The sequence below is a fragment of the Eubalaena glacialis genome, chromosome 15, assembly GCF_028564815.1.
Source record: "Eubalaena glacialis isolate mEubGla1 chromosome 15, mEubGla1.1.hap2.+ XY, whole genome shotgun sequence".
NCBI classification, from domain to species: domain Eukaryota; kingdom Metazoa; phylum Chordata; class Mammalia; order Artiodactyla; family Balaenidae; genus Eubalaena; species Eubalaena glacialis.
In genome coordinates this window covers 27,523,687-27,535,743 of record NC_083730.1, presented here as the reverse complement: position 1 = coordinate 27,535,743, position 12,057 = coordinate 27,523,687, and the positions used below count along the sequence as shown (strand labels likewise).

The 12,057-nt window shown below is 38.9% G+C and overlaps 1 non-coding gene across 1 annotated transcript; it reads right to left on the bottom strand.

The window, feature by feature from the left end:
- Positions 1-471: 471 nt before the first annotated feature.
- TRNAG-CCC (transfer RNA glycine (anticodon CCC)) lies at positions 472-544 on the bottom strand. The gene has a single exon. It is a non-coding gene; the product is annotated as a tRNA-Gly (tRNA).
- Between the last annotated feature and the right edge of the window lie 11,513 nt (positions 545-12,057).

Here is a 12,057-nt window from a genome sequence, read left to right as displayed (position 1 = left end):
TCCTGTGCCTCCAGTACCTTGACAGAGTGCACATGACATGGTAGATACAGAAAGATAACAGGATGACTGCCTTGAACACCAAGCATCAATACAAATTCAAGTTATTTTCATCCTTATGTCTGTGGGACACAAAATTGAGTGGCAAGATGAGATGTTTCCGTGAGTAAGAAATTTTTTGTTGGTAAGTTAATAGAGACTCATCTTGAACTAATTTAAATCTAAAGGCGAAGTTTATTCACCCCAGTAACCTAACTATACAAAGGGTAAGACTGGAGTTGGCCTGAGGTACTCAAAAGATGGTGGTCAATGTCTACCTTTTTTCCCTCTGTCTCTCTCATTCTTTTTTTTTTTTAAATAAATATTTATTTAATTAATTAATATATTTAGGCTGAGCCGGGTCTTACTTGCAGCATGTGGGATCTTTAGTTGTGGCATGCAAACTCTTAATTGTGGCATGCATGGGGGATCTAATTCCCCGACCAGGGATTGAACCTGGGCCCCCTGCATTGGGAGTGCAGAGTCTTACCCACTGGACCACCAGGGAAGTCCTTGTCTCTCTCATTCTTGTTTGACTTCACTCTTTAATGCAGACAGATTTCTCCATGGGATAGAGAATGCTGCCGTGGGGAACTCTAGATTCACAATTTTTTAGTGCTTCCTGCCAGAAGACCCCAGGGAGGGATTCTGATTGATCCTTCCTTGGGTCACAAGCCCATCCTTGGTCTCTGTGGCTGCTGTCCCCACTCCAGTCAAGAGGATGGAGCCATCACTAGTCTACCATAGAACTTCTGGGCTTAGGATCTGTTACCAGAAGGGTGGGGAGAGGTCTGGGCCTGACAGTTCAAGACAATGGCCACCATACATGTGAATTCTGCTGGAAAGGAGACCATTGATCTGGATTCTAATGTTCATGAATTGAACCTCGTTTTTTCTGGCTCCTGCCACAGCTCAGGTTCATCAGAAGACCCAGACAGAGATGGCTTTACCTGTGCATAGAGTGGGCAACCAGCCTCTCTGTGGAATGACTTCCACAAAAGGAGTCATTCTTTGGGTTGGGACAAGAGTCCAAATGGTTAATTACAATTCAGGAACCCATATAAGAAGTCAGCCTTGTAATTCATGGTGTCAATAGCCAACCCAAACATTGTTATCCCTTATTTCTAGGGAGTTAGTGGTGGAGACTTGAAGTCTTTTTATGGAGGCATAAAATGGCAGTGAGGATCCTGCCTGGTGGCAGTTGAATTAATAAGTGAGGTGTGAAAGATGATATATTTCCACCAATCCTTCATAGTTCAATTAAATGTCACCTCCTCTCTGAAGCTTTTCACTGTCCCCTCATGAGGGCTAATAGTTAAAGTTCTATTCATAGAATGTTATGAGATTTTAGTGAGTTAATACATATGAAGCACTTAGAATGGCACTGGGCACATTGTGAGCACTCAATAATTGTTATTTTGATAGGATGAAAGGAAGACTATAGTAACAGTGGCTACTAAAAACAGATGTCACAGCCTTTCTATGTCCTGGGTCTGTATATGTTTTTCCACTTGATACATGTTAACTTTTGCTTTAAGAGCTTGCCTGGGAACCACACTATGGGACTTTCCGGTCCAAAATCACTGTGCTGGGGCTGGGTTATCTCATGCATGGCCATTTTTTGGCTGGGCTCCTATAAGAACTTTACAAAGTTTAGATAGAGTTTCTAACATTTTGTGCTTAAGTCTCACTGGTACATCTTGTTTAAAATGTAGTTTTCCTGAGTCCCACCTGAGAAATCCTGATTCAGTAGTTCTAGGGGAGGGGCCCAGGAATGTCAATTTCTAGCCACGCTTTAGTGATTCTCCAGTAGGTGGTTTCATGGACTATGGTTTGAGAAAATGACCCAGAGGAAGGAGCAGTAAGGCTGAGGAGGGATGAGGAAAATGAGAAGCACTTATTCTGTAGTTGGGACTTCCCAAAGTCCCAAAGTGTCCCCAACCAGGAAAAGAACTCCATCATGTTTCCCTTATGTGCCAGCCAGAATGAGTGTCACATAGGTGTGAAGCATCTACTGTACCTACTGGTCCACTCGGCTTATGGCCATCTGGGCCAGTGACAGGGTCACAGCTCTTCAAGCCATAAACTCAGCACTTATTCACTGTTGTGCTGCCCATTTGAAAGAGAGGATGGTAGTGGGTGGGGGCATGGAGTGCTAGAAGTCCCATGGAATGAATGTCATTGTGGACATCATGGTGGCTGCTCCCTAGGGTCCTGTTGTCTTGTATGAAGAGAATTCCAGGAAGGTTCAGGAATAGATTTTGAATGGTCAGATGCAATTCCAAAGACTCTGCTCTTTGGGTAGGAGTTGGTGTGTATTAAGGCAGCCTGTCAGAGGAACATGCATTACCAACTCTTATGCTTTTGTATTAAGCATTATTTCTCATCTTTACAGTCAGATTAATGGAGATTAGTGGTTCCACTTAAGAGTTTAAACATTGTGCTGACCCAAATTTTTGGAGCCATCATAACATGGTGCTATATGTTCAAAGCCTGGACCAGCTGGTAGTCAAGTGGGGGAGGGGGAGGTCTACATTTTCACAAAGTGATTTCATTAATTGTTTTGTGTAAGAAAGCTGGGGTGCCTCTTTATACATAATGCATATATGGCACTGTCTCTACTTTCCACACACTTAAATGCCCATCAGTCCAGTCCAGTGATGCTCCTTTGCTAAGAGGACATTTAATAATCAATGGTCACTCATGCTTGCCTCCCCTTGACTTCTGTGGGTGAAGCCCAGTCCCTGAAGTCCCAAATGGTTTCATTAATGTCTTTTATCCACTCAATAGACAAAAATAAACCTCTCCAAAGCTCTTAGAAACCCACCACCCTGTATGTAGGAGGGAAAAAGAGGACGGCTGTTAATAAATAAACTTAAATATCTCCACAGGAGCCCACAGCTGTGACCCAGAGAACATAAGAACCATACCCAGCCTTCCTTTCAGGTCAGAGTTACTTTTTATTCATTGACAGATTTAGTAATTGAAAACTCTATATCTTAGTTCAGGCTACTATAACAAAATACCATAGATTCAGTGACTTAAGCAACAAACATTTATTTCACATCGTTCTGGAGGCTGCGAGGTCCAAGATCAAGGTGGTGACAGATTCTGTGTCAGTGAGGACCCTTTCCTGGTTTGCAGACTACCATCTTTTCGTTGTGTCCTCACATGGCCTTTTCCTTGGTGAGTGCACATTAGGGGAGAGAGAGAGAGATCTTGTGTCCCTTCCTCTTTGTATAAGATATTAATCCCATCATGAGGGCCCCACCTTCATCTAATCCTAATCACCTTCCAAAGACCCCACCTCTAAATACCATCACAATTGGGGGTTAAGACTTCAACAGATGAATTTGCAGGGATGGAGGAGGGACACAATTCAGTCCATAGTACTCTATGGCTGTTATAAAGTTGAAGAGGATGTCACACATGAATTCTACTTTAAAGTGAACTGTCTGTTTTTCTTGGCAAGTGTATTCAGGGCTATTAGGTTATTCATTTGTATGTCCTCAAAGTGGAAGAACTTAGTTGGAAACAGTCAAAACTTATTTGGAGCCAAATCTGGTGAATAAGATGAGTGATCAAGCTGGACAAGAGCATATTTGTCTAAAGACAAAATAATGTGACTGGTTTTGTTGCGTGGCCAGCAGGAGCCAGAGGTTACCAAGAAAGGAAGCCCCCAAATGCTTGGCATAATGGCTGCATCAATAGATACAAAGATTAGTATGGGGCAGAAAAGGAATCAGAATTTTGTGGAGGGAGGGGTACGTTTAAATTGAAAAGGCTCTGACCATCCCCTCTCCCCCAAATCCAGTTGTGAATCACTGGTCTAAACTGTCAAAGGGATGTCCTGGAAGATGAGCACTCATTTAATATGCAGGAGTATTTGTTCTAAGAAATGTTCTCTTTACCTTATAACCATACATGACATGGAAGAATTTTTTTTAAAGTGACTTCATGGTTTTTTTTAGGAGTCTCTATAAATATCTTCATAGTTTTATCTTTCATAAAAAATTCCCCACAATACAAAGTATGTATAAAGTATATAAAGTAAACTGTTATTTTAACTACAACAGCATCAACCAATTCCCCTACAAATGCTGATGGTGTCAATAGAGTTGTGGAGAGAGGTAGTCATTGTCATTATTTTCTCATGTTATAGAGGAGGAATCTAAGACTCAGAGGGGAGAAGTTGCTTGGCCAAGGCCACACAGCTGGTAAAGGGCAGAGGCAGGATTAATTTACATGTGTATGACTTAAAATTCACGCTGATGGCAATAAGATTTCTGTCTTTAGCCCCATTTCCTGCAAATCAGGAGGGAAGGGAGGTGGGACTTGTTACAATCAAGCTTGTTTGGGCAGAGCTCTCCCTTTGGCCTGGTTCTTCTAGGGAGCCCAGATCGAGCTCTTGAGGCTTGAAGATTCACATTAGCAGAGTGCTTTAAATGTTGGGTTGGAGATAAAACTTCATTAGTGCCGAAAGGCCTGGAATTCTTGCATAGAACCAGGGAACTGAGGGAAGTAAAGCAATACCATTTTCTTACTTCTGTTGGCCATGATTGTTTGAAATATCTTTGCTGTGAAACATTAAAGTAGCAGTTAGGTTCCCTGTTATGCATTACTCCTCCTCTCTAACTCTGTGTGCTTCTGATAGTCTGGCTTTCTTGCTGTTTCCCTGATCTGATGCCCCACAGCAGTGTTAAATCTGTTCTCTGAAGTTACTGATACATCATTGAACTTATGGAATGCTCCAGAGTCCCCTTTATTCTGCCTCTTTCTTGAAGTAAGTCAGTTAGTGTACTTCAAGGATTTAACAGTTTCTGTCATTGGAGATCTTCTCAGGCCTTGCTACTAAATGTGCAGTCAGTAGACCAACTAGAAGCATCAGCGTCAGCATCACCTGGGAAATTATTAGGCAGAATCTTAGCCTCCACCCCAGACATGCTGAGTCAGAAGCTGCATTTTAATGAGACCCCTAGGTGACTTTTAAAATTTGAGAAACAATGCTCTAATGAACCCACACAATACTTCTGTGCTCGTGGATGTCAGCCTTCTGACACAGGTGACACTTCCCAGGGGTCTGCGGTTGGTTTGGGGTGGGAGGGAACCTGGAAGAGAGGGAAAGCTTGGATTGGAAGACCCAAGGATTCCTGTTTCTTTCTTTCCTTCCTTTCTTTCCTCTGAGAGTCAAAACCACCCATATGAACTCTTTGGATATTATCTAATATGCTCCAGGCAAGGGGAAAGAAAGGTAAAATGACTGTTTTCTTATAATCATGCATTCTTAAAAAGGAAAGAGATTTGGATATCTTCTGTTTACTTCCTTGAATAGAAGTTGCTTCTATAGCATCTCAGACACACAACATCCTGCCCTTGTTCAAATACGTCCAACGTTGGGGAGCTCACTGCTTGCTGGGCAATCGTTTCCCTTTTTTCTTTCCAACAAACATTTGTCAAGTGCCTCCTGGGGGTCAGGCTGTGTTAGGGCATAAAGAAAAAGATGTCAGTCTGTTCCTATCCTCAGGTGGTTAACAGTTTGTAACGTCAGCTCCATGAATGTATCATATCCTCTCTAAGTCTTCCCCAGGCCAATTAAATCTATGGTGGTATGTATATACATACCAGTTTTGGAATTAGTGTTGAGTATAAATCCTAGCTGTATAATCTTGGATCCCTCTGAGCCTCAGTTGTTTCATCGATATTAGGATTATTTTGTTGGTAACAATAACACAGCTCTGATTAGCATTAGCAAAAAGGAAGATTTATTGGCCCATGGAATCAAAGGAATGGTTGAACAGACAAAACAAAACAGCTAGGCTTCAAGAACTGCTGCAAACCAAGACTAGGAATCCACGTAGTTCTCTCTGTCTCTTTCTGCTTGCCCTGACTATTGACTTTAGTCTCCAGAGTGGGAAATATGACTACATCTTACAACTCTGAGGGCCTCTAAGGAAGTAATTAAGTTTAAATGAGGTCATAAGGATCTGAGAGGATTTGTGCCTTTATAAGAAGAAACACCAGAAAGCTTGATTTCTCTCTGTCCACACATGCACAAAGGAAAGGCCATGTGAAGACACAGCAAGAAGGCAGCCGTCAACAAGCCAGGAAGAGAGACCTCACCAGAAACCCACCATGTTGGCATCTTGACCTTGGACTGTCACCCTCCAGAACTGTGAGAAAATAAATTTCTATTGCTTAAGCCACTCAGTTTGTGATATTATTACGGTACTCTGAGCAGACTAATACAATTTGCCTTTCCCCAGTGAGTAATGGAGTGGGACTTCTTTTCATGTACTTTATATACCTTCTCGGGAGAAATGCTAGTTCAAATCCTTTGCCCATTTTGAAAATTTTTTTTTTTAATCTTTCTGTTTATGAGTTGTAGGAGGAATTGTTTTTCATTTGTTTTATAATTTCTTATACTTTTATTACAGATTATTTCTTTTTCATCCCCAAATCCAGTCAACCACTGGTTCTCACTCCCACTTATCACTTGAATGTATCCTCACTGCTGCTGCTGTTATCCAGGCTACAATCCCCCCTCCTTTACTGCTTTTGCCTGTTTTCTGTCCCTGCCTGGATCCATTCTCCATACCACAAACAGAATATCAAATTCATCATGTCACTGCCCTACTCAAAACCATTCAGTTGGTCTCTAATTCCTTGTAATGAATTTTAAACTCCTTTACATGGCTTTTAAGACCCTCCATAATTTGCCTCCTATCTACTCATACCTCCAGCTATTCTCCCCCTAAAAATCTAGAGCATCTCTCTCTCTCTCTCTCTCTCTCTCCGGGGATACACTGGGGTACATTTCAAAGTCAGTTCAGACATCACTATACTTCACACTAAACCATTTCAGCATGCATGTCATTTATTTATATTTTTATGTAAAATTTATACACAATAAAATGCACAAATCTTAAGTGCATTATTTGATGACTTTAACCAATGCCTGCAACTGTGTATTCCAACCCCCTGTCAAGATCTAGAACACTACTACCATCCCAGAAAGCTTCCTCATGCCCCATCCTGTCAGTCCCCAACTGAACAACCCCTGTCTACACACTCCTAATACTCAGCTCAACCAGGGACTAGTATTGTTCTGATTTTTGTCTCCATAAATTAGTTTTGCCTTTTCCATAACTTCATTCTTTTGTTAAGGCTTCTTTCTTTCCCTCAGTATGATGCTGAGATTCATCCAAGTTGTTGCAGTATCAGTAGGTGGTTTTCTTTTTTTTTTTTTTTTGGTTGTTACTAAGTGGTATTTTACTGTATGCCTATAACATAGTTTAATTATCCACTCTCCTCTTGATGAACATCTGGGCTATCTCTAGTTTTTGGCTTTTATGAGTAAAGCTGCTATAAATATTCCTGTACAAGTCTTTTTTGTGGACGTGTTTTCATTTCTCTTGGGTAGCTATTTAGGCCTGAAATTTCTGGGTCATATGGTAGGTCTATATTTTGTAAGAAACTGCTCAACTGTTTTCCAAAATTGTTGTACCATCTTACATTCCTATCAATGATGTATGAGAGTTTTAGTTGCTCCACATTATTGTCAGGATTTGATGTTGTCAATCTTTTTAATTTTAACCATTATGGTGACATTGTGGCTTTAATTTATGTTTCTCTAATGACTAGTGTTGAAAAATATTATTAGTGTTTACTAGCCATTTGTATATCTTCTTGTGTGAAGTATCTATTGAAATCTTTTTTTTTTTTTTTGGCCACGCCATGCGCCATGTGGGATCTTAACTTCCCGACTAGGGATTGAACCCATGCCCCCTGCATTTGGAATGAGGAGTCCTAACCACTGGACTGCCAGGGAAGTCCCTCTGTTGAAATCTTTTGCTCATTTAAAAAAGTCAGGTTTAATGCAGTATAGCTTACATACAGTAAAATTCACCTTTTTTAGGTGTATTTTTTTATGAATTTTGAAAACATAGTCATATAACTATCACAATCATCAAAATATAGTTACCATCACTGCAAAATTTTCCTTGTGCCTCTTTGTAATTTATACCTTCTCCCCACCCCCTGCTCCTGCAACCACTAATCTATGTTCTGTTCCTAAGGTTTTACCTTTTCCAGAATGTCATAAATATAGAATCATGTAGTATATAGACATCTGATTTTATTGCCCAATTTTAATTTTGTTGTTTGTCTCCTTACTGAGTTGTAGGTATTCTTATGTATTCCAGATACCAGTTTTTTGTCATACATGTTTGGTGAATATTTTCTTCCAGGGTGTGGTTTGCCTATTCTTTTTCTTTTTTTTTTTTTAATGTATATCAATTTTATTTCCTTTTTTTTTTAATCAGTCATCAATTTTATACACATCACTTTATACATGTCAATCCCAATCGCCCAATTCAGCACACCACCATCCCCACCCCACCACAGTTTTCCCCCCTTGGTGTCCATACGTTTGTTCTCTACATCTGTGTCTCAACTTCTGCCCTGCAACCTGGTTCATCTGTACCATTTTTCTAGGTTCCACATACATGCGTTAATATACGATATTTGTTTTTCTCTTTCTGACTTACTTCACTCTGTATGACAGTCTCTAGATCCATCCACGTCTCAATAACTCAATTTCGTTCTTTTTATGGCTGAGTAATATTCCATTGTATATATGTACCACAACTTCTTTATCCATTCGTCTGTTGATGGGCATTTAGATTGCTTCCATGACCTGGCTATTGTAAATAGTGCTGCAATGAACATTCGGGTGCATGTGTCTTTTTGAATTATGGTTTTCTCTGGGTATATGCCCAGTAGTGGGATTGCTGGGTCATATGGTAATTCTATTTTTAGTTTTTTAAGGAACCTCCATATTGTTCTCCATAGTGGTTGTATCAATTTACATTCCCACCAACAGTGCAAGAGGGTTCCCTTTTCTCCACACCCTCTCCAGCATTTGTTGTTTGTAGATTTTCTGATGATGCCCATTCTAACTGGTGTGAGGTGATACCACATTGTCGTTTTGATTTGCATTTCTATAATAATTAGTGATGTTGAGCATCTTTTCATGTGCTTCATGGCCATCTGTATGTCTTCTTTGGAGAAATGTCTATTTAGGTCTTCTGCCCATTTTTGGATTGGGGTGTTTGTTTCTTTAATATTGAGCTGAATGAGCTGTTTATATATTTTGGAGATTAATCTTTTGTCCGTTGATTCGTTTGCAAATATTTTCTCCCATTCTGAGGGTTGTCTTTTCGTCTTGTTTGTGGTTTCCTTTGCTGTGCAAAAGCTTTGAAGTTTCATTAGGTCCCATTTGTTTATTTTTGTTTTTATTTCCATTACTCTAGGAGGTGGATCAAAAAAGGTCTTGCTGTGATTTATGTCAAAGAGTGTTCTTCCTATGTTTTTCTCTAAGAGTTTTATAGTGTCCAGTCTTACATTTAGGTCTCGAATCCATTTTGAGTTTATTTTTGTGTATGGTGTTAGGGAGTATTCTAATTTCATTCTTTTACATGTAGCTGTCCAGTTTTCCCAGCACCACTTATTGAAGAGGCTGTCTTTTCTGCATTGTATATTCTTGCGTCCTTTGTCGTAAATTAGGTGACTATATGTGTGTGGGTTTATCTCTGGGCTTTCTATCTTGTAACATTGATTTATATTTCTGTTTTTGTGCCAGTACCATACTGTCTTGATTACTGTAGCTTTGTAGTATAGTCTGAAGTCAGGGAGTCTGATTCCTCCAGCTCCGTCTTTTTCCCTCACGACTGCTTTGGCTATTCGGGGTCTTTTGTGTCTCCATACAAATTTTAAGATTTTTTTATTCTAGTTCTGTAAAAAATGCCATTGGTAATTTGATAAGGATGGCATTGAATCTGTAGATTGCTTTGGGTAGTATAGTCATTTTCACAATATAGATTCTTCCAATCCAAGAACATGGTATATTTCTCCATCTGTTTATGTCATCTTTAATTTCTTTCATCAGTGTTTTATAGTTTTCTGAGTACAAGTCTTTCATCTCCTTAGGTAGGTTTATTCCTTGGTATTTTATTTTTTTGTTGTGATGTTAATGGGATTGTTTCCTTAATTTCTCTTTCTGATTTTTTGTTGTTAGTGTACAGGAATGCTAGAGATTTCTGTGCATTAATTTTGTATTCTGCAACCTTACCAAATTCATTGATTAGTTCTAGTAGTTTTCTGGTGGCATCTTTTGGATTCTCTATGTATAGTATCATGTCATCTGCAAACAGTGACAGTTTTACTTCTTCTTTTCCAATTTGTATTCCTTTTATTTCTTTTTCTTTTCTGATTGCTGTGGCTAAGACTTCCAAAACTATGTTGAATAATAGTGGTGAGAGTGGACAGCCTTGTCTTCTTCCTGACCTTAGTAGAAATGCTTTCAGTTTTTCACCATTGAGCATGATGTTTGCTGTGGGTTTGTTGTATATGACCTTTATTATGTTGAGGTAGGTTCCCTCAATGCCCATTTTCTGGAGAGTTTTTATCATAAATGGGTGTTCTATTTTGTCAAAAATCTTTTTCTGCATCTATTGAGATGATCGTATGTTTTTTTATTCCTTAATTTGTTAGTATGATGTATCACACTGATTGATTTGCATATATTGAAGAATCCTTGCATCCCTGAGATAAATCCCACTTGATCATTGTGTATGATCCTTTTAATATGTTGTTGGATTCTGTTTACTAGTATTTTGTTCAGAATCTTTGCATCTAGTTCATCCGGGATATTGGTCTATAATTTTCTTTTTTTGTGTGGTATCTTTTCCTGGTTTTGGTATCAGGGTGATGGTGGCTTTGTAGAATGAATTTGGGAGTGTTCTTCCCTCTGCAATTTTTTAGAAGAGTTTGAGAAGGATCAGTGTTAGCTCTTCTCTAAATGTTTGACAGAATTCGCCTGTGAAGCCATCTGGTCCTGGACTTTTGTTTGTTGGAAGATTTTTAATTACAGTTTCAATTTCATTACTTGTGATATGTCTGTTTATATTCTCTAATTCTTCCTGGTTCAGTCTTGGAAAATTGTACCTTTCCAAGAATTTGTCCATTTCTTTGTGGTTGTCCATCTTATTGGCATATAGTTGTTTGTAGTAGTCTCTTACAATCCTTTGTATTTCTGCGGTGTCAGTTGTGATTTCTCCTTTTTCATTTCTAATTTTATTGATTTGCACCCTCTCCCTTTTTTTTCTTGATGAGTCTGGCTAAGAGTTTATCAATTTTGTTTATCTTCTCAAAGAACCAGCTTTTAGTTTTATTGATCTTTGCTATTGTTTTCTTCATTTCTGTTTCTTTTATTTCTGCTCTGGTCTTTATGATTTCTTTCCTTCTACTGACATTGGGTTTTCTTTGTTCTTCTTTCTCTAGTTGCTTTAGGTGTAGGGTTAGATTGTTATTTGAGATTTTTCTTGTTTCCTGAGGTGAGATTAAATTGCTATAAACTTCCCTCTTAGAACTGCTTTTGCTGCTTCCCATAGGTTTTGGGTCTTTGTGTTTTCATTGTCATTTGTTTCTATGTATTTTTAAATTTCTTCTTTGATTTCTTCAGTGATCTCTTTGTTATTTAGTAACACACTGTCTAGCCTCCATGTATTTGTGTTTTTTACAGTCTTTTTCCTGTAATTGATTGCCAGTCTCATAGCATTGTGGTCATAAAAGATGCTGGATACGATTTCAATTTTCTTAAATTTTTTTTTTTTGAATTTTAGAATTTTATTTATTTTGTTATACAGCAGGTTCTTATTAGTTATCCATTTAATACATATTAGTGTATATATGTCAATCGCAATCTCCCAATTCATCACACCACCCCCCCCGCCACTTTCCCCCCTTGGTGTCCATACGTTTGTTCTCTACATCTGTGTCTCGATTTCTGCCCTGCAAACTGGTTCATCTGTACCATTTTTCTAGGTTCCACATATGTGCATTAATATACGATATTTGTTTTTCTCTTTCTGACTTACTTCACTCTGTATGACAGTCTCTAGATCCATCCACGTCTCTACAAATGACCCAATTTCATTCCTTTTATGGCTGAGTAATATTCCA